The sequence below is a fragment of the Dermochelys coriacea genome, chromosome 2 (genome assembly GCF_009764565.3).
Source record: "Dermochelys coriacea isolate rDerCor1 chromosome 2, rDerCor1.pri.v4, whole genome shotgun sequence".
In the NCBI taxonomy this organism is placed as follows: domain Eukaryota; kingdom Metazoa; phylum Chordata; order Testudines; family Dermochelyidae; genus Dermochelys; species Dermochelys coriacea.
Window position 1 is genome coordinate 102,315,292 of NC_050069.1, and position 24,676 is coordinate 102,339,967.

Sequence of the window (24,676 nt, forward strand, 5' to 3'; positions counted from 1 at the left end):
GAATTTCACATTTAGTTTAAAGAGACATGTTTCTATAATGTGACAGGCTTTACAGATTCTGAACTTCTTCTGTCATTTCAGCTACCAGAGTAATCAGGAAGAGATATAAATGAAAGCAATTGTTTTAGTTTTATAACTTTCAGTGCTGCCTACTGGTAAGCAAGGGAACGGGCCATGAACTTGTGGTTTTTGCCAAGTCTATGAAAGGGGAAAAAATGTTTTTTTCTTATCATAGCCTTGTTATTTATTTATTTATTTATTTTATTTTTAAGCCAACTGTATGATAATGGACAGGACCAGTATTTGAAATAGTATTCAGTTAACATTTACAAAATAACTTTGCATTTCTGTTCAAAATCATCCATGTAGCCATAGTAAGTGTTGTTTACTTCAAAAATACATGCACTGCATTTAACACATGTATTCATAACTCTCATATCCAGCTTGCATACCTCAGGCTTGTACAGGGAACCAACAGAGTTTTAAAAAAATAAATAAATAAACAAACCATTGGCTTCAGAAAAGAAACATAAATTTTAAATATTTTAGCCCTTGCTATTTTCTGCTTTTTTTACGGGGGAGAGGAGGATGTTCCGTGCATCTTTGTACAGGAGGATCGTTGAAAGTCCCACACCTGATGTTTTCACTCTTTATATCGACCACCTTTAAAGTCTCACAGCATCACTCTCATTTTTCAGGCTGAGGGAGCACTCATAGAAAATCTCTTCAGCACCATGCAGCACCACTTTCTGCTTCACAGCATGTTGAGTAACAGCTCCCATTTATGATGGAGGTGGGGGAGCTGGATCATCACAAACTGAGTGATTCCCCCCCCCACCCCAGTCTTCTTTCTTACTGTACTCCCTTCTGCCCCATCCAAGATCAAGATCTTGGTGAGAGGCCTTGAGGGGAACTCGTAATGAGGGTTACTACCATTGTCCTCCCAGTTATTTTGTCAACTGGTCTTTCATTCTTAAATCAGAGACTGGTCTGCAACTCCCCCATCTGTCAATCCAGGGAGTAAGCGATTAGGATTGGGAATCAAACCCTTATGTCTTGAAGAAGACAATGCAGAGGACTTTAACTGGGCTGGCAGGTCAGGCATATTAACCATACAAAATAGCTAGCATAGTAAAACCCTGGTCATGAAATTTCACCAACAAAGAACATAGTTGGGATCTTACTGCAGCTATTTCAGAATTCATGTATAAATGCACACTATGATGATATTTAGTATTAATAAAATGCAATCATACATTGTATTTGAGACTAGCCTGATGATTGCTCTGGTACAGTTGGTAATACAAAGTGGACAGTCACTCAAAAAGGGGGAGTTTATCCATTATCATGCTTGAAAATGTGGTCTTATTTGGGCTTTTCTGTAAAAGTATAACATTGAAGAAATTAAGCCAGTTATGCATTTTTATGATCTGCTACAGTTGCGTTTTCAAGAACAACTGTGATTTAGATCACAGAAAGGAAGTATCTAAAACTCCTATGGAGGTGGCAAATGTGCATAGGTGACTGAGCACATATGTTTATGAGGTACAATATTTGAGTGATAACGTTTATGACGAATTTTGTTAGGGCTGATAACATAGTCTCTAATTAACATGACTGGCTTATTCTTTTTATATTCCATCATCTGTTTTAACTTAATCTGTAGTATAGCTCTGTAATTTAGTCACCCATCTCAAGATGATGGTGGGGGAGGGGCAGAGGGAGCGGATTTTGTTTAATTTTGTGCTAAGATCATTTTAATCTTTCAGCCTTACAAAAGCAAACTAAAACGTGAAATTCCAAGATGGCATCCCAAATGAACCAGAAACCCTTTACTGACTTTTTATATAGGTTCCCTTTGTCAAATTTTAAGGTATAACTATGTTGGTATGTTTGTTTTTTAATTCACATGCAATAATAGTTCAGAAGGTTTAGCAACAGGGGTGATACATTTAAAATTGTTTGGGATAAATAGCATTTTCTTAATGGAATTCTTTCAAATAATTTCATTTTACAGCCATGTACTGTGGCAGATGTTTGCAAATCTTGGTGTAAAACTGATTGAAATATTTTAAGAAAACTGAAATAATGTCAGTGGCAAAATTTATTTTATCAAGTGCAGATGTAAGACATCAAGTTCTCAGGCTGATGGCAGAATTAACAAAAAAACACCATCTGGTTCAATAATTATCTGAAAATACCCATATTCTTGGATTTGTTTTAATACCACTTAGTTCCCAGCTTTATTTTATCTTTGTTTGCACACCAATGAGACTAGATTGTGCAAAATGAAGACTAGTTCCATCTGATCATTTTAAAAAAATGTGTTTTTGCATGAATAATGAATCTTTGAATTGTTACTAAACAAGCAAATTATTTGCGTATGTGTCACATCGGTTATCAAGTTTGCACATGTGACAGCTTCAACAGCCGTCACATAAAATGCATAGAGCTTGTAACCATATGTTTTTGCTTGACAAAAAGATAAAATTCAAGATCAATTTTCAATATGGAATGCACAAATTAACACTTTAAAATGCACCACAATATGTACGGTGTGGCAAAATTTGCAGAAATAGCACGTTTCTAGATATTAACTGATATCTTTGGATTCGACCTTAAGGTATTCAATCATTTTGATTAAAAGACTGATTTCTCATAAAACCACAGTCTGTTGGAGTTGCAAAGCCAATGACATTTGAGCATTCATATATTTTCATAAACTTTGAACAATGTCAGTGAGACACCTCTTCAATCTTGGCCACACAACAGCAGGGTATTCAATCTTTCTTTAGCTTAAGACAGAAAATTTGAATATCAGCATAGGGTTATTAATGTGACAGTTCACATGGTGTGCACCATGTTGATTCTTAAGAAGCAGATCTGTGGAATGAACAGAGTGCTCTACTTTGTACTCTTACCATTAAAAATCAAAACAAAACCAAAAGACAATAATCTTTAAAAACCCACTCTTTTTTTCATAACTTGATTATTGTACTGTATGTAAAACATGAAAAGAGTCAGCTACACTATGCATGCTCTGAAAGTAATTAATATTATTTCTTATGCTTTGTTTAATATTATAGATAATGATATACAATACAGATTTCATAACGCATTATTTACTCCAATTTGATTTTTCCTTAAAAAATGACTAAACACCACAAAATTAAGCATTTAACCTCTTAATCTTCCTGCATTTTTTCTGACTTCATTTCTGTCAGAATTTAAAGTATTGTAAAAAAATTAATTGACCCCATTGTGCTTATTTCTTGAAATTCAGATTTTTGAGTAATGCTGTGTTGTTTCATGTAGTCATGTCATTTTACATTACATCATGTTGTTGGTCAGATGCAATGTAACTTTTTATGATGCATTGTAAATGACAAAACATGCTGCAATATGTTTTATATATATATATATATATGCTATGTGCTCCTGATAACATTGCTTTTCTGTAGCTTGTTGTCGCCTGAGCAGCTTGGGAGAAACCAGATGGGCTGTGAGGGGAAGATGAGCAATTCTGTCTTGCCCAAACTGCAAATGTGACAACATACTGTTAAGAAAGGAGACAGTGAGGTGCATGTGTTAATATATTATAAAGCACCCACAGATGTCCCAACATTTTTACAAAAATAACCGAACTAAATTAAAAATAATAAAAATACAGAATCTCTTCCCACCTGAGCGATAATGGGTATGTCCACTATTAACTCTGTACAAAGATGAGGTCTGAGTATTTTAAGCTAGTTAAGCAATCTGATTGGCTCAGGCTCCATGGGTGCTTTGTGATAAATATTACTAGTCTCATCCAGAAAAAAACAAGTACTATGTTTTGCAGTTTATCTTTCTAAATTAATTCTATAATCCCAAATCCGCTATAATATTTTAATATTTTACATAGCACTTTTCATCTCAAAGGATTTTGAAGTACCTTATAAACTACCAGTACAGCCAGAAGGCTGTTCACCCACCACTGAAAAGCAGCCACCTCTGAGATGAAACATAGAAGCTGTTTAACAGAGCACAGCGGTGCTACATGACTGATGCTATATCTAGTTTAAACTTTAGGGAAAACCCAGATAAGCAGAATTTAGCTATACAAATTGGAATTTGACCAAGAGACCTTTATTTAAGCAACAAATGCTATGAGGACCTGCCAAAAGTGTCTCATCTGGAAAACTACACTCCATTTCCAGCTGTACAGTGCTCTCTAACACTGTGCTTTCTTAACTATTACTTTACTCTCGTTATCACATTAGACTGTAAGCCCTTCAGAGCAGGTTTTGTGTCTTTTCTGTGTTTGTACAGCGACTAGCACAGTGGGAATTTTGGCCACGACTATGGTATAAACATTTACTCCTTTCAGTACAGACTCAGAGACAGATACAGTGGAAAGAGTCCTGTTATAGATTCACCAGGACCATTTCCTGCAGCATTTGATTCTGCCTTGGAGGTATCACATCCAAATATTCACTAGCACCAGTCTAGCTTAGTTTATGAGATCTGATATCACAGACCAAGTGTTAGATCTGTAGGGACAGTGCAATATACACACACATTGATTGAAACAATTGATATAACCACTCATACTTTTAATTTCTGTGTGTATATCTATCAACCAATTGATAGCTATAGATTGATAGCAACAGATGTAGTAGAACAGTGGTTCTCAGCCAGGGGTAAACATACCCTTGGGGGTGTGCAGGGATACTTCCAAGGGATACTCAACTCATCTAGATCAGCGTTTCTCAACATTGGGGTTGCAACCTCCCGGTGGGGGTCACGAGATGGGTTTAGGGAGGTTGCAAGTGCCGGGCCAGTGCTAGGGGGTGGCAAGCAGGGCAATTGTCCAGGGCCCTACCAAACTAAGTTACATGCTTCAGTCCTGACCAGCAGGGCTTGGACATCAGGGATGCAGTAGTATGGAAAGGTTGAAAACCACTGTAGTAGAAAGTAAATATAAGTAATTGTTATGTTCACAGCACACACAGAAAAGTTAGATAAACATATAAATGCTCTTGCTGGAAGATTGCAGCATAATATTACTTTATTACTTAGCTTTCAAAATGATTACACACAGGCACCTAAAAACATAGATGGAGAAAACAGGCTGCTCCCAAGGTCAGAAAGGCACAACTCACTCCACCTTGCTTTAAGCTGGCATTTTTCCAAAACTGACTGCTCACACACTTTGCACAAAGCCCTCTAGACTTCAAGCAGGACCAGAGAATCTCCCATCCCCTGCTCTTAAAGCAATAATTTAAACAATTCTAACACAGTTCAATACTGCAGAGTAAAGGTTTGAAATGCCCCCAATTTGTGGAATAAAGGCCTATATTCTATGGGTATTGTGACGGTATGTGTGCAGTGTTCAATGGAACCCTCTTATAAGGAATACTTTTTTTCTTTCCCAAATAATTATAAACAGAGTTTCACTATAAAATGAGAGGGTCTGTATTAAAGAATCTCCCCACACATGCATTTAAACCCAGAAATTATAGCAGTGGTTACCCTTTGTAGTTTCGGCGGCACTTGTGTGCATGGGTGGGAATCTTGTGAAAGGTCATATATCATTTCCAGCAGGGAACAGCTATGGCAAAACCAGGAGTCAGTGATTCTTCTTTATCCTTCCTCCAAGTTTGCTTCTCCCCAATTTAGCTGTAGCAGGAGTTGGGTGAGAAATGACAATCCCCTAAATATGCAGCTTTTGATACTTGTCTGATGGATGATAATTAATGCATTCTGAGAAGATTATCATAGTGGAGCTATCATATTATAGAATAATAACATTACTCATAAATGGAGTGAATCTTTAATATAAGGCTGGGTCTATGGGCAATCTTCCACCGCTCAGCTACCACCAGCACAGCTCTTCCAGTTCTAGCAGCAGTGGGAACACAACTGTAGACAGGACACAATCATTTTTACCACCATGTTGTCTACAACATGGTGGAAAAATTGCCAGCAGGCAGTCTACAGTAGTGCTCCTTGCTCCCCATTGCTACCATCGGTGGGAGGTTCTCCAAAATTCCTTAGTGAATATGAGGTCAAAGAGAAGTTTCATTGTAAGAGTGTTCACTATACATAGGTTAAAAAGAGCGTTCAGCATAGTAGGAAATTGTTTCCTTGAGTTTGCAATCTACATACAATGTTTTGCAATATAAATAGTTATAGTCATTGTTTTATTTTTCTTATTATTTATTATAATACAATAATGAGAATACAATTCATTATAATGAGAATACAATTTATTAAAAGAGCCAATGATGTATGTACAAGATATGATTATCAAATGCCCCTGCCCCAGAGAATTTGCATTCTAGATAATAAACACAGTAAGACAAAACACTAGGAGGACCAGAGGAAGGCTTTATTTTAACTAGTTATTTCATCGCATTCTGGATTTGGACAGTTTTCTTTTAAGTTGTTGGCCTCACAGAATATTATGCGTCTTTAGAAGGATTTGATGAGACAATGGGGGTTTTGGTCATTGGAAGTTGCATTGTATGATTTCCTTTTGTGAATGGAGTTTCTAATATCAACTACGTGTGAGCATTCTTCATAGCTAAAAAGATTATGCCAGCTGTATGGAAGATCAGAATAGTGTTTACAGTCTGTTCAATCATTATACCCAGAGTGCGTGAATTTCCTTGAAATCAAAAGCATTATTACTCTTTGGCATGCCATTTACAGGGTCTGATTCTCCACTCTATGACACCAGTGTCACACTTGGGTAAAACCAGTATAACGGAATGGTGAATCAGTCCTACAGTGTTCAGTGGACTTTCTATAGCTGCATATTTAGGTAATGATTTAGCTAATAATGCAAAGGATGAAAACATTTGAACTATGAGACTAACATTTTTTATTCATATACTTATGATTTGCTGAGACTTTTATTCACTAAAGAATTACTTGATTTTTATCTGCCACCCATTTCAGTAGTATATTTCAGCTGTGCCGTTGGAACAGTTTTTATAGTGGGAGTGCTGAGAGCCATTGAACAAAACTGTAAACCCTGTCTATAATGGAAACCACTTTAAACCAGGAGGTGCTGCTGCACCCCTAGTTCCAGCACCCCTGCATTTCAGGTATTACAAGCCAAAGCCAATGAACTACGTTTGAAGGCATTTGCAACTGTCTGTTTTCTCATCCTAGAGGGACCCCCTATAACGTTCACTAGTTTCATATGAAATCTGCAAGCTTCACAGCTCTTCTTTCTACCACAAAAAGATCCACATCTTCTCCTTCACCTGTTTAGGACCTATCCTATCTTTTCCCCACAGACCCACCATTAAACCTCACATCTTCAACTACTTAGAATCATGAATGGTTAGGAGGTGTTGATAAATTGTATAGTCAATTGCTTGACCACACTTCAGTTTGTTATGAACTATATTTAGGAGACCAAATAAACACTGTCAGGTTTATTAATATGGTACAGGTAAAAGGTTCTACATCATACCAGGCTCTGAGAGGAGCTGCCCTGTATATTCGTCTTACACAGAAGGTTTGCTCCCCACATTGCACATTTCAGCTGGTATTATTTGTATGATTTTACAAGGTACACATCTCTTTACGTGTCACTGTAATCCAACCCATCAGTTGTCCCAGTTCCCTAACTTATTGTTCTGCTCCTTCCTTATCTTTGTTTTGGATACTAGCATTCCAGGTACTGGTCCATGAAGTTACTTCCCTAACTGGGATTATGATATAGGACAGTTTAGGCTATATCACTGTTACAATATTTGTGCTTAATACATATTAATATGCATATATAAATAAATATATATGGAATGGATAATACATATTATTAATATGATATATATTTATATGCTATCCAGCATTTATTAGTCATCAGTGAGTGATAGCTATAAATGTATGGTCCTTGAATTATCCAAATTATAGAGCATTGTGTTATAGTATCATAAAAGGCTATAGCTAAGGCTGTTGAACATTATTGTACAATCAAGGTAATTTTTTTAACCTCGGGGCTGTAACGTGCTACAGTGTAACTTTAGAAAAATTGTCAAAATATGCTTTATAATGCCCTTGGATTTGTTCTTCGCTCTCCTGAGGTAATCCCTTGGAAGAAGTGCTATTAGCCACCATCCATTTGTGAACATGGAGTTTGTTTTCTCTTTCACTTCACAGACATTTGTTCTGCATTGTGGATGCCATGCATACGCTAACATACTTTAGTAATCCATGGCAGCATCTCTTTCTCCCTACGGTAAAAAGTGGTTCCTTTTCTTAAATGCTCTCATAGTCTATACCTATGTTTGCTTGCTTCAGCATTTGTTTATTGCCTGTTTATATGGTATATTGCCTTTTTGTGTAACCTGCATGAGTATAATGGACAGTTACTTCAAGATGTCATGCAACCTCTCTTGTAGTAACAAGAAATAGTTTCAGAAGCCAACAGCTCAACAAGATATATAAATTAAGGATAAAGTCTCTCAATAAATTCTATTTTTCTGATGAACCGTGAGAATAACATATGAATGATGTTAAGTAAAAAAAAAGTGCATTCTATTTATGCAGATAAATATTTGCATCGCTGACTCATAGATGTTAGAAATTACAACAACATATTAATTCACCTAGTCCATTCCACTATCTATGCAGGATTACTGCATACAACATATTTTGTAGTGAAGTCTTAGTTATAACTGTCCCTCCAGTTGTAAGACAGGGCTTATAACCATGTCCAATTATATAGAAATTTTAACAGTTTTTAAAAAGGAATGTCCCAAGAAAAATATTGTATTTGAAAATCATTTTGCATCAATCTCTCCTTTTAAATATTCTAATATAAGGTATGGCACTGAATCAGCTGGCATATGAATAAAACTAATTTTCCAGTAGTAGAAATAGAATGTTCACCTAACACATTAAAAAAATGTTTTGTATCTTGTCTCACAGTTTACCAATAAGAATAGTGTGGCCACACTAATTTTTTGTTTTCACAAGTGAAGGTAATTTGCATTTGTGTCCTATTGATACCTGTACGTACCGGATCCTCAACTGGCATAAATTGCAATAGCTCCACTGAAGTCAGAGCTGCTACTTTGCTTTACACCAGCTGAGGATCTGATCCATAACACCTTATATTCATATAGTACCTGATTTAAAGCCCACTGAAGTCAATGGCTTTGGATCAGGCCTATAGCACATTTCATCCTAAAGAATCCTAAAGCCCTTTACAAACTGATGCTGCTGGCCTTACTACTGAAAATCAGTTGGATTAGTCACATTGGTAAAGCAAGTGACATTTAGCACTAAACTATAAGAATCACTTCACTCATGTGCAGCCATCTATGAGTGGCAGAACCAGCAAGTGTCTTGAGCATAAGGAATGTTGAATATATTTAAATTTGGGAGAAAAAACATCCCAGAATAAACAAGTGGTCGAAACTCCCCAAAACTCCCATAATTCTTCTAAGCAGAAGGTTGTATTCTCCCTTCTCTGTGTGCTACTATACTCTACAGTTGTGTTAATTTCTTTTCTGTATTTGTATGGTGTCTAATACAATGGAGCCGTAATTCCCACAGGTGCCTTTGGTTGCACTACCACAACAAGAATACTCTCTTCCACCTATGTAAATACATCATTAGGCTCCAAAATGGTAAGATATTGCAAGAGGTGAGGGTTGCAATTGCTAGGGTTGGTGGGATAAGAAAGTAGTAGTCTTTCAGACAATTGCAACAAGCAATACAAAAAAAGGAGAGGGTGATTATGTATTTTAGAAATGATTTCTAATGCTTCCAGTGAATGTAATGTCCTCACTACTCACAAGTGAGCTAGCTGTCTGCAAATAGACAGCATGGTCACATATGTTGTATCTGGTTTTAGTTCATTTTTTTTCTTCTAGTTTTCACAGGTTCATATGTACAAATAATAATAATATCTTTGCTCTGAGACTGTGTACTACTTCTCATCCCAAAGCAGATTTAGTAGATTTAATTTTTCACAGAAGGACATCACTTTTAAAGTGTGCGGGGAAAATTTATCAAAATATTAATTAGACTTTCCTTTTGTTTTGCTAGTTTGCATTAGACAGATGGAATTCTGATCTTTAACAGCACCATGACTCATGAAACTGCTTGTGTACTAAAATGCCATTATTAACACAACAGTAGTTTTCAGCAGTTGGTAATTATTGGCATAATTAAACATTTATCAAGAAACAAGTATTTATCATTCATTAAACTTTCATTAAAAATCCATCTTAGCACAAGCTAGATTAGCCAGCGATTTTCAAGTAATAACTTCTTAACTTCTGGCAGTAATGTAGCACATATTTATAAGGAAGAAAGTTGTACACAAGGTAATGTTCCAGGAATTGTGAACGGTTATAGGATTTCACATTTGGGAAGGGGTTTCTTTTCTTTTTTTTTCATTTATTGTTTTGTAAGATTTGTACTAGAAGTAGGGAAGTATTTGGCTATACTATATGAGTTTTACCGAGTTCGGCTCTTTTTTAGCCTCGTATCTGTTGCCCTTGGCAATGAAAAGCTCATGCTAAGAATGCTTCATAACTGCATTTACATAACTTAATTTCCCCAAAGCATGAAGTGTTTACAGTGATTGGGACATCGATATTTACTTTTTTGAATAGAGTTTCTAATATTACCCTCATTAAGTATTACCATTGGATGAAAGTCTTATGGCTTGTCTGTGGCGTGGCAATGTGCATTAGGGGGGTGTGATTTCAATCAAAACTGGACAAGTTATGGATACTGTTCTGATCTTCCATATTGTCTGCATTACTGAGATAGATTTTTTTTTTGCAAAATAAAACAGTAAGTGGTGTAGCGAATTTTTTTCTTTTAAATGATGAAACATAATCATAGAATATCAGGGTTGGAAGGGACATCAGGAGGTCATCTAGTCCCCTGCTCAAAGCAGGATCAATCCCCAACTAAATCATCCCAGCTAGGGTTTTGTCAAGCCTTACCTGGAAAACCTGTAAGGAAGGCCAGTGGGAGCCGTGATCGGCCGAACCTGCGGACGCGGCAGGTAAACAAACTGGCCCGGCCCACCAGGGGCTTTTCCTGAACAAGCGGTGGCCCTAGTTTGAGAACCACTGGTCTACACAGCACAGCAATGTGCAGTAGATGGGTGCGAATTCTAATGCATCCCAATGTATTGTGCACTAATTGGCCCGTGTAGACTCTGCTGGTATGCACTGAAAGCTTCCTAGTGTACATTAACATAGTGCTTCAGGGAACTTTTAGTATACACTGGCAGGGTGTTACACAGGCCAGTTAGTGCACAACATGTTGGTGTGCTTTAGAATGCACACGCATCTACTGCGTGGTGTTGTGCTCTGTGGACAAGCCCTTAGACTAAGTATTTGGAATTGAGATATCTTAGGATCTGCTTTGTATAATATTTTTTTACTTTATTTCTTTCTGCTAGGAAGAAAAATACTCATTTTTTGTCATTTAAAAGAGAAAGATTCATTACACCACTTAGTGTTTTGGTTTTTATTGTGCAAAAAAAAAATCTCAGTAATGCAAGCTGGAGGAGCAGAATAGTGTCCAGTCTGTCCAGTTTTGATGATTTTGTTTAGATTACAGGCTAATTATTTTTCTCATATTCAGTAAAAAAAAAAAAAAGACAATTAAAATAATTAGTGGGAAATTCAACATGCTGAGAAATAAATTTACCTGATGCCCTGTCATTCTCTCTCATCCTAGTGCTCCTTTTTTAATGCTTTTAAAGGTCTTGGTTGTTTCTTTTTATCATCTTTCTAGTCTATCAACCTAACTAAATTCCTTTATTCCAGAAGTAGTTGGCTTCTTAATCTTGAAGCCATTGATTGGCTATTTTACCTTCCAATCTCTTGCTTCCTCCCCTGCTTACACTTAGGTGTGTTCTGCTATGGTAGGTTGTACTACATAACCCCTCCTACACAATCACTGTTCTCCGCTAAGTACCAATTTGGAAAGGTTAATAGAGTTTAAAATAGTATATGTGATTGTCTAGTCTGTGCTGGGGAAAAAACAGTATTCAGTAAGTAAGACTGTCTCAGGAAGCTCCTTCACGTACATACTCGTGCTTCACATCTTAGCCCATATTCAGCAACTTTGTTTGTGTTTTCTCTTGGGCAAAAAATTTACTGTATCAGTGCTTTTATGTCACAAGAATGAATTGAATTCGTACCCTTTAGTGCAAACAACAATAGACAGAGTGGTAACCTAGTGGAAAACAAATAGACGCCCCGTCCCTTTTGGGGATTCAGAGAGGTTCAGAAAGATGGAGCTGACGGTAGAGAGGTGGCAGATAAAAACAGGCCGAAGCAGGAAAGACTCCTGCGGTCATTTATTACCATGCCATCTTCATAGTGTTTGCTGAACCAAGGTGCAGAGTAATGATTCAGACAAATGATGTTAATAATAATAGCTGGCCCTTTGGCAAAAATGGAATACCTAGTATTGCAGCATGAGACCTAATCAGATTCTCCAAAACTTGCTTCAAAAGGATAGAATTTTCTACCTTCAGTTTTTCTGTCAATTGATTCCCCTCGGATATGTCATCTTTAAAAGAAACAAAGCAATAAGCAATTGTTTTGCAAGAAAGGCGACAAAGATTTTAAACTTTATTATATTTTATGCATATAGCAAAACGATAGGAATAAAGTATTATAGTCATTATTTAGTTATCAATGTCCTTTGATATAAAGAATTCTGACTACTAGAAATATCGTGTATCTGACATTTTTAGTAATCAGTGTTTACAGCGTAGTAAGAAACTTTCTGGGCTTTTATTATGGATTTTTTTAACTTACTCAATATTGGATTCTGTTCATATGTTTATATACAGTACGCATATTGGCATGTACGTGTTTACATGAGAGGGGGGCAGGAGAGAGAGTAATAATCTTGTGCAAAGAAATACCATAAGTGAAAGCCACAAAAGTATGCTATTTAACAAACATTTGTTGCTAATGCTGTTGACCTGGTTAATTATTTTGATCCCTTGTTACATATTTGTACATAAATTCACCAGAAGAATGTATGAAGTGTTTTTATTTTGTCTGGCAAATTATAATGTTATTTCATTTAAAATCATACCTGTATATTTGAGGAACATAGGATGCAATTATTTTTGTAATAGCTGCAGTTCCATTAACAACATAGCCAGCATCTGTTTTACTCTAAACATCATCAGACTTATTAATTAGGTACATTTTGGCATCAATTTATCACACATACTTTGACACTTTAGATACTTGAAGCATAACCCGTAATGCAAAAATAAATAAATAAATATGATTTGGAGTCACTGTTATACATCATCTGTAGGGGACAATTATGTTGACATGTGGGAGGTTAATGTACACATTTTAGTTTCCTTTGCTTGATTTGCTGTTTTCTTCTTCATAACTCTAGGTAAACAGTTTATGCTGCCATTTAATGCACAGGTTAAGTGTAGTTGTAGGCTATTATACATCATTAGAGTAAGTAATATTCAGCCGTGGAAGAAAGATGGAAGGTTTTCACTTGTAGCCACTTGGACATTTCATTTTTCATCCAGTATGCCATTGCAAAAATTAGTTGTGGCAGGCCTGTTATAATTTATAGCCCGGTACTCTGAAATTAAGCAATGAATCACACCATTTTGGCTGATTAGAGTTAATGCATTTTTCTGATGACATATTTTGTAAAACAATGCAGTTCATTCTAAACTTTGCCTTATCAGACCTAGCCATTTCTCACTTAAACCTGTGCAATGGATTGTACCACATATAGTGCACTCTATTACTAGGCATTCTTTCTTCTATCATATACTAGTTGTCTTCTAGTTTAAAGAAATGGCCTTCTGTCACTCTTGCACCTTTTTCATTACAAAATACCCCCCATCATCCAGCCAAACAATTCAGAAACAAAACATAGAGTAAAGTGATTCAATGCAGCTTGACTGAAGGTGCAGTACATAATGATCGAGTGAGTAGAGACCATTGGATTGTGCCTCAAGCCTAACATTCTATATCTGGTCAATAACAAATTTATTACTAATCAAATCCAATAAATAGAAAGCAGCATACATTTATTTTTATTTGGCAGCTAGCAGGTCATAGAATAATAATAAAAAAGGTAAGTCAGAAACTGCCATACAGAAGAATATACTGTAGCTGATGTGTGCTGCACTTAAAAGCTGCTGTACATTACAACTAGACAGCTGGTCCCAATGAAACCTTGTTGTGTATGTCTGATTACCAGTGGGCATTGTATCCCACTTGCCTGTGGAATATATTAAGAATGCCAGTTCTTGAGTTCTGAGAATTCTGTTAGCTGAGATATTTTGTGATAGGGAGAGGTATCGCACTAGAATGGGATCTATAGGTATTAGTGTCAAGAAGAAGAATGTCTTGCTTGCCCTTTCTCCTGAGTTATTGCATGGGTTATACAAAGACTGGAGTGAGTTAATAGAAAACAAAGAAAACTAAAGGGGGGGAAATCAGCAACATAACTGAGATATGTGAATATTACTGTTGCCAAAAATAATGTATGACTGTTTTCTCCCCTTCAACCGCACGCTTCCCCCCTCAACCACTAGCATGCATAAAAGCACATGACATAATCATTGCAGGCATCTTACAGCATATAAAATTGAGATGGATAAATAGTGCATAGATAATGTAAAGCTGACATTCACCAGCCAGCAAAAAAAATAATAAAAAAGAATTTTAGTAAAACTTCTTGATGTTGCAGTTCATTACATGGATACATTATGGATTAGACGGTGGGGACCAGAGACATGTAGTAACTAAAATGGGTGGACATGTTTAATTACATTTAGAGTACACTTCACATAAGTTGTAAACAATGGAATGCACACATTTATTTGTCTAAGCCAGTGTAGTCTTCATATCATTGTAAGGTTTCAGCTGATATGGGGGAAAAACAATTTGCAACATGTAGAAGAAAAAAGAAACACACCTGTGGGAATCTGATCTACCTTTTTCACACCCAGGATAGGGGAAAATGATTTATTATCTGTCCCTTGAATTTTTCTGAGCATTCTGTCTAAACTTTAAAAGTAGATTACATTTGCGATTAAACCTTAACAAATGTTGTTTTAACTAGACTGCAATATATGTTATTGACAACAAGCTTTTTTTCCCTCTGAAAATAACATTGGTGCTTAGGCATGCAATTTACAAAAATGACAAGAAAGGGTGGTACTTTTCCCAAGGTGAATGCGAGTTGACTGATTAGCTGGTATTTTAACTTAGATTCTTGCAAATTACAGACATAAGAAACCCTGCAATTTATATGTACTTTAGAAGTGAAAGCTTTAATCCCATGATTCATGAAAGTAAAGTGGTAATAATTTAAGTACCATATTTTATTTATCCCTCTGAGTTGTCAGCTGATACCAGAAGTATTTTCACTATTTTTGGGTTGCTGCCTTTGGCCACCTAATTGCTTCTTAGGAAGTAAGAGGGAAATTGCTTATAAAACTACATGGATTGTCTTTGGCAACGTCAAGCCAAGGCATCAATCAGTCCATCTGGGTAAAATCACAAGCTGACTCCGATATTGCTAAATATTTATACTGTCAAATACACACAGACATCCAGATGAAAAGAGGCATTCATTAGGAATTCTCCAGCTTGTCAGTTTAAAGATGTAGATTAGAGCAAAACCTCCCACTATGGTACTGAGTGCTCAGGAAAAGTCTATATTTAGCCATTCTGAGCAATAAATATCATCATATTGCCTCATTTAGGTAAATAGAGAATAAATATTGTCAAGATGATCTAGAGATAATGTAAACAGATCCCTGTTCAGAGTCTGTGTTACTAGGGTAAATACCAGGACATTGATGTGCTGCTGATGTTTTTTGGTTTAACCCTTTTTCTTAATCACATTCCCCTCCCCTTGTGATAACACTAAGATTTTGTTCCTCACAGATTAAGAGGAAAAGAAGAAAAATATTTTTTTAAACAAAGGTGATTTCAAACGATAAGTGAATTATTACACTAATTAGTAGTTTTGCTTTAATATTTCCTTGGCATTGCTAAGATGCCTGTTGGAAAATAAAGATATCTGTAGCAACACTGAGGTTCATTCCAGAGTTTAACATGGGAACTGACAAAGCCCATCAATCAGAAGAGAACATTGCAGCTCTAAGGTTAAGACATGATGTCGACAGTACACCAAGTTAAGACTCAGACTGGAATTTCTTTTATAGCACATTTTACTGAGATAAAATGAGGCATATTGTAAGAATATGCTATGAAAGATCTGAACCCTGACAAAAATTAAGTTTCTGTCCTTGCTTCAAAGTAGGTGGTATACATCAACTATTTAAGAATAAAATTTTATCACTGCACTGGATACACAAAGAAAGCTAGGTGTAGGAATTTGTATCTTTTTGAGAAGGCTCTTGCTTTTTTCCATACAATTGGCATCTTGGAAGTTACACAGAAGGCGAGTGGTAACCGACGTCAAAGTTTTAGTTAATTATCCTAGATGATTTTTGAGATTAATAATTACCATCTCTCTTTATAACTAAATATCCATAATTAATCAGCAAATTGTAATGTGAAGACTAATTAACTTCAAACTCAAATCTTAACAGAAAATCCATATTACTATCCAACATCATTAATTACTATAGTAATCAAAATTATCCCTCGTGGGATTTGACATAAAGCTTTGTAGGTTTATAAACTAAGCTATTATCACAGAAAACATTTTGAAGGTAGCTTCAAATAGCATTATAGATAACTAAAGTATTTGGCTATTTAAGCAAGTTTTCATTTTCTCTGTATTACATTATCAATAATCCATTCATTAAAGCTGGATAAGTAACTTCTATTTTTCCCTACAGTGTCTACACTGGGGGGTTTTTTCATGTGAGGTTACTGCAGTGATTTCTGTCAAAAGGATACATTTTTCAGTGTGTTTTAAAAGATCCTACGCTTCTTTCTGTCTTTTTCAATAGTGCTAAGAGAGCTAGTTAGCTGTTTAAAAAATGAATTAGAAACAGTGTGTACATTGGCATTATTCACAAAGAGAGAGAAAATGAGGCTTTGGACTGCAAGAAACAGAGAAATCTAGAACTGTTTGATCCATCAGTGTTAAATGGGAAAATAAGGACAAAAATAGGGCTGTTTTGCCAAAAAACACTCCATACAAATCTTAGTTTAATTAGCATGGACATCACAACTGGAAAGATTTGAAATAGATTCGCTTTAATTTTTAATCAACATGAAAGCCAATGGTACCATAGTAACAAAATGAAATCCCTTAGCTGTATTTCATTTAGAAAGTTAGGAGTTAAAATTGTGTCTAAAATCCACATTTCAATTATTTTATCACCAAGTACGCACATCCAATACTGTTCTTTTGTATGGCAGCTGTAAAACTCCTAAGCAATTTTTACTGTCAAGAAAACTCTGAATAAATAGGGGCTGTTAACTTCGGCAGATATCTGAGGTTATTTGGTGGCAATCAAGAACTCACAGCACTTCAACTAATGGGTTATGATCAGAAACTGTTCCTAATAGCCAGCTAGACGGATCTGAATATGAAGATTTCTATAATTTTGTTGTCAGCTTGTGAGGTACTCTAGTGCTAATTATTTGGAACAATTATGTTTTCCTAATAACAAAAGAAGAAGCAGTGAATTAAGCAGGCTTACCTTCAGATCTTTAGATAACAGTTTAAATGCACTTGCCATTAAGAAATAACATTTCTTTTTCCTGTATGGAACCCTAATTATTTAAGATGCTTGTCTTTTAAAATCTACTTCTTCTACTTCTTTTAAGGATGTTCAGTGTGTCAATTTACACTGATGACTTCAGTAACTAGTATTTTCTCAGTCTTAGGTTTATGCCTGTACCTCCCATAGACTGCTTACTTCATTTGGTTATTCAAAAACCATAATTAGTGCAGTAATTAACATGTGGCTCCTTCAAAGGAAGACTGCTAGAATCATGGGACGTCTATCATCATTCTTACTGATGTATGGATGATAAAGAGACTTAGGTTGAGGTGACAACAGGATTTGTATTATTGCACATTAACTGAGCTGCAGGGAAATTCAGACAGGACCTTGGTCCACAGAGTCTTTCCTTTTGAAAAAAGTAATTATCCACACTGTTTCTATAATGCAACTAGGTGTTATCCTGCATTTGCAGCTGTCAAATCATTTGTTTTAAAACGTTTTTATATCTTATGAATACTTGAAAGTTTTGAGTTTTGCACATTATCTCTTAACCAATTACAGAAATGAGGTGCCAAGATGTTAAAAAAAGATATAATCCAGAGAACCATAACAGAGAGATTCTTTCTTGACAACTGATTTCAGGCAATTTGCTGGTAATTTTGGGTTGACGCAGTTTACAGTCTTAAAATTACAGTAATAAAGGAAAGGGCCAATTTTATTCAATTCCCTAGAGATTTTTTTTTAATTTCAGTTTTCAAATAAGCTGAATCTGTTGCGTTTTCAAGCCAAAGTAAGCAAGTTGTTCTGCATTTGAATCGGGGTGTGCCTGACATAAAAGGAAACTAATGTGTTTCTGATATGCCTATAGCTGATGTCTTCAGCTTCAATATACAATAATTTAAACTGGCACATTATAGAAATTCATGTTCTTTCATTTGGGCTTTAACTTTCCGTAACTAGTGGTTCTCTTTTTCACACTGTTTCACTCACTGACATATGCCAGAAAAATTTAATATTTTAACCTACAGGTTGCCCTTGGGAAATGGTCTCTATACGTAAGGTATGACTTTATTTGCTAAAGGGGTCATTTGAAAAAGCCCTTAGGGTGCTGCTGACCTTTTGTCCCTCAAACTAGTAGGGGGGAAACATAAAAAGGAACTACACAATAATCCCTCGTAGACAGGTGACCTTAAACCTATTCTATACTGTAAGGTTTGTTTCCATTTAAACTCAAAATAGACCAAGAAAAAGCAGATTACAGGTCTTAATCTGTAACCTGGACTGTGTGAAAGATTACAGCACAATTATTTTACTGTAAATGAAGGTTTAATATATATAGGCTTTATTGAAATGCAGATTTTCTAGTATGGTCATTTAATTAAATTTAGTGTTAAAATATGTAGATTGTCCGAGTCATAGGTACTAACAGAAAAAAGTTCTAGATTAAAGTAAATCAGCGCAGCTTCCTTTACTTCAGTTAAATTATGATAATTTGCAAGAGTTGAAGATCTAGCCCTAGTTATTAATACCCCAAATTTGCAAATACTCGTGTGTAATTTTGTGAAAGCAAGCAGACCCACTGACTGAATAGCACTATTCAGATATGTATGATTACCTATGTATGTGAATATTTGCAGGATCAAGTCCTAAAATACAATGCTGAAAATTCTTTCTAGACAGATGTCACCTTTAAAAAGCTAATTTGTCTGTCCTACTAAGAGTTTTCTATTGGTTGATGTAGCAGATATAATTGAGCAGCTACACTCAACACAAGATGTGGTTATCATAGGATAATCATACCCTCTATACCGTATCCATTATGAGTTATTCCTACAGTAACTAAGAAGCCTGTTTTTCTATATTGTTGTACAAATAGAACCTCTCATCCAATAAAGAGCTACTGTTCTTCCAAATAGTATAATACACACAATCAGCATAGACAGTAGATACTATTAAATATATACTAATCTCTTTAGACACTGCTTATCAGTAGAAGTACCCTATGTAGCCTTCAAAATCCCATTATAATTTATGAGTAACAGTTTTGAACATGCGTCAAGGTAGCATCTCATAATTCAGAGGTGTGACATCACTGAGCACTGTTAATAATGGGTTTTATGTCATACCCATGAATGATGAGTTTTTCAGAGGTTTTTAATTACTTTTGAATTTAAGCCATTCTGGCAGAATTTTGAACAAACTCCGATGACAGTGTGTTCTGAATGAAGCTGCTCTGGCAACATTCAGAAAAAGCATGCACTCTGGTGGGTAAAGGAAAATGTTTCAGCTGTTCCTCATGCCTGGTGGTCTAAAGGGAGGTTAAAGGAAACAGTTTCTGCCAACTGCTGCAGGCAGTTAGTTACAGCTTTTCCTTTCTGCATCTAGGGAGGAGCTGTAAAAATTGTGGTCAGATCCATATATTATATAAAAGAGAAGGAAAAGAGAAGTAAAAACATGGCCATAATGGCCTGAAGGGTTATCATGATGTCATCAAATTAATCTGAGGCAGATAATTAAAAGACACTATTTAAAAATATATATATTGGGTCTTCATGCAACTGGTAAAGTAAATGGAAAGTAAAAAGAATTTTATATGACAACAATTAACCTCTATTTATTAAGAAAAGGTACTAAATGACAGTCACGTAATCAACACTCCCAAATTATTCACAAAAACATCCTGTTGGGAGTGTTGATTACGTGTTCAATGACAAAATCCAAATGGCAAAAAAATAATAATTTTAAATGTAGCCTAATCTTTCCCACCGGCAAATATTGGGTTAAGTCAGGTGTAAACTTCTTCTGCACTGTAAACACATTGGACTTCACCTCATTATTTATAGTTACAGAACACACATATTCCCTTATACTTTGACACTGTGTTGGGGTTATCACCAAAATATTCTCTCTTCTACAGATGGTTTCTCATTATAACATTTGTTTTACTTTGTGAGGCAAATAAAATCTAGTGTATGTAAACCAATTATTTAACCAAATTACTTTGATCATTGGAAACTGACAATTAGTGTTATAGCCTCTTAACAGTAAAATCCACACACTAGAGCAGTCTGATATTCTACACTGCAATATAAGTGAATGGAATGAATTTATTTTCTGTAGCAAGCAGAGAGAGAGAAAGAGGCAGAGGATGAGTAAAGTCCAAGTTGATCAACTATTTTCTTACTCTGTGTTTGTTCAGCATGTTATATGTTAATTGTTTAATTTTTCTAATTGACAGTTAATGTATTGTGACAGCTCTCTTGACAGAGGCCTGGATGACTAATGTCAGTTCTTAGAAAGTATGCACAAGGGAACCGGCTGATCAGTTAATCAATGACTATGTTAGACACTTGCCAAACTACCAGCTGTAATTTTGATCACTGATTGGTGTTTATCAAGTGCAAGTTGGTCTGGTTACCTGTAATGGATTGTATACTTTTTCTTCTTCTAACACACATACTGTAGGGAAAAAATTAAGGCACATACAAGTGCACCCACATGATAGGTTTATTTTCAAAGCTTAAACATGTCAGTACTTCTAAGAAATAGCTGTGAGCTGAAGGAGCATTCTGGGTATTGTCATGCAAATCAGAGCACCAAACATACCACTTTGCTTCAAAATTGCACTGCAGTGACAAAAATATTTTAAAACAGGAACAGGATTTATCCAGGCTAAATGGGGCAAGCCCTGAACAAGCTGTCTCTGTTTTCAAAGATGGGTGCTTGCATATAAAGTCCTAAGTCCACATTTCAGTGTTCAAATTGGCATTTAGTACATTTATGCATCTAAATGCCAATGTGAGCATTCAAAAGCAGGATTAGGGTATTCCATTAAACTTAAAAATTGACCTTATTATGTCTTCCTATGTTTTTCTACAGTATTTGCCACAGTGGGTCCCAGATTTGGGATGGTGGGTACTCATCACTTCTGAAAATCAGGTCTCTCTTATATTTTTATTTATTTCAATGTAAATACAGTAGTAAAAAAAAATGCATGCCTCTACAAGGCTTTAGGCACCCTAACAGTTAACATTACAGCAACCCCCACCACAGGAACATTCAACAATCAGTCAGACAGGATCTCAGCCAACCAGCCAGGAGCAAAAAAGCACTTTTCAGCTCCTTCCTTGTTCCATGAAACTCCATACTCTCAACCCTCTCCAAAAACCCCACTAAACAGATGTATTTTGATGTCCCAAAGGTCATCAAACTCAGGCTATTTTGGACCAAGTTGGGAAATAAGTTCCAGAGTGCTGGAGTCCCCATAGAACATACCTGGCCAGCAGCCCCCACTCTTTCATAAGGAACTTGAGCACCTCTGCTGACTGTAGCCATTAACTATGGCCTGGGAAGAGAGGCGGTCCCTCAGGTGGGCCAGTCGCAAAGTTATTTAGGGCTTTGTAGGTCATAACCAAGATGTTAAATGCCACATACAGACCAATGGGCAGCCAGCACAGATCCCAGAGTACTCATGTCTTGTGCAGCCTACGAGATGCCTTGCTCAGTAAGTGAGCTGCTGTATTCTGAACTAGCTTCCATGTGAAATCCTGCCCCACTGAAGTCAAGGGGAGTTTTGCCAATGACTTTAGTGCAGCCAGGATTTTACCTTCAGTCTCTGAATAGTGTAGTCCCACATAGAGTGCATTGCAATATTCTGATCTTGAGGGTACAAAGCATGGATAACAGTGGCAAGGTCTGCATCCAAAAGGAAAGTACACACCCACCTAGCCAGACAAGTATGGTAAAAGGCTGACTGGGTCACTGCTATAATATGATCGTCAAAACAGCAGCTGGAGATCTATAATCACCCCTCAATTGCAAACTCTGGTAACTGATGGCAGATGTACTCCTTCAGTCAAACAGACTGATATTACCTCTGCCATATCTTCCAGCTGCTTCCCCCAACCTACTTATTGTCACTTCAATCGTGTCTGGGTAGAGCTTGAGCCATCTCAGGCTCATTCATGACCCAATCTTGACTAGACATTGGCTGAGCCACATTGGGTTAGTTAGGGCTGGTCTACACCAGTGCAGGTAAAGATGCTAGAGGAGTGTGATTTTAAAGCTCTTTAATGTGTTGTGCTCTAACTGACCAGTGTAAACCCTGCTGGCTTAAACTCAAAGATACCCAATTAATGTGACCATAGTCTTACAGGTATGATTGCCTATAGGACTATGTTCACGTGAACTCGATACCTTTTAGATTGTGCCAGCAGGGGCTACACAGGGCAATTAAAGCACAACCATTAGAGCACTTTACAAATCATACTCCTCTGGTGTGCTTTGCCACGCCATGTAGACAAGCCTCAAATGCCCAATACGGACTTAAATATGGATTTATGTACCTAACTTCAGGCATTCACATTTGAAAATTTTGGCCTAAACATTTGAGAGACAGAAGGGCTTAGCACACAAGGGTCCTCTCACTCTGGATCTGTGTGAGAGTAACCATCCCTTCAGCCAAGGAAGGTTGAATGTGGCCACCTTGGGAGCTCATGAAGCCCATTCTTCAATTGGCTAGAGGGAGTTAGACAACCTACTGTGTTTCCTTCATAGTGTTCCCACCATCTGCCTGGGCATGAAAGGGTATGTCTACACTGCAATTTAATGCCTCTGGCTGGCCTGTATCAGCTGACTTGGGCTATGGGCTGTTTAATTGCAGAGTAGATGTTTTGGCTCAGGCTGGAGCCCAGGCTCTCCCAAACTTTTGCAGCAGTCATTCAAATGAAAATTAGGCAAATTCATCTCCTTTTATTTCATGTACTGTATATACACAAATTGGGGCAGATCATGCTGCATCAAAGAACTTCTTATACTGCATTGATTGGGTAGCTATATAGTGCATTATTAGCAATATATGCATAAATGAGGAATGAAGTATTGTCTGATCACTGACAGGAATTTAATGCACAGATATGACGATTTCACTGAAAACGTCCATGCTAGAATTACTTCATTTGACTGAAAGTGAAAATTTGTTCATTGTAATTGGATAATGGGGGTTATGGGAGAACCATTAATATATATATATATATATATATATTATTTAGATACAACTCGAGGCATCCAGTTTATTAGACAGAACATATTTCAATTCATTTTGCCAGCTCAGTTTGGGACATTCACAGAAATAATTGGCAATCCATTGCCCTGCTGCACTTAAACCCCTTGTCTGAAAACATGATGCAAAGTGAAGGTGGTTGAGGTTTCATAAAAATGAAGCATGCAGTGTGACAGACCCATCTGTGCCAGCTTTATAAAACAAAGTGCCCAATTTTATCATCATTGCCTTTTGTTCTGCACAGTGCTATTCATGTGATTGTTTTATGAATGCTTGCTGGTAGAATCTGTAAGCCTCACTTTATCTAACTGCTTCATCTACTGTGCTTCATGTTCTCAGCGGTTCTTGCTTACCCCCCTCTCTCTCTCACACACACACACACACTCCCACCCTGCCTTTTTTATACCCAACTCTTCTCCCCAAAAAATTTTGATTTAGAACCCCATAGCAAGATTACAGAGTTCTGGGCTCAAAGACTGAAGTGATTTGTTTTTGAATTACAGATCAAAAGTAAACTGCAAAGAAGCATTTAATCAGGTAGAAGAAGCAAGGGTATGGCTTGTTTAATTCCCAGAACTCAGAACCTGTAATGATTTTATTATATTGGTGTCAGTTTTCATTATTTTCATGAATGGATATTCCCTGATTAATGCACAATATTTGTATCTGATGAGCCAAGTTTAAACATGGTTTGTTTGAATGTTTTGTGAATTTGCATTCAAATTCATCAGAAGTAATTTTATTTGAAATCACACGGGTCTAAATGCAGTTGTAGTAAATCCATTTGGGTTGAAATTCCAGGATCAGCCCATTAATCTACAGATTTACAGAATAATTTTTGTTGTTTTGAGGTGGGGGAAGGTTGAAGGGAGTGGTGTTTTTTGTGGTAAATTGGCCAGAGCATCCAAGCATAGTCTTTT

The 24,676-nt window shown here is 36.4% G+C and overlaps 1 protein-coding gene across 3 annotated transcripts in view; it reads left to right on the forward strand.

The window, feature by feature from the left end:
* Window positions 1-24,676, forward strand: part of ZNF407 (zinc finger protein 407) — a 471,531-nt gene that overhangs the window by 429,338 nt on the left and 17,517 nt on the right. The window lies entirely within an intron of this gene.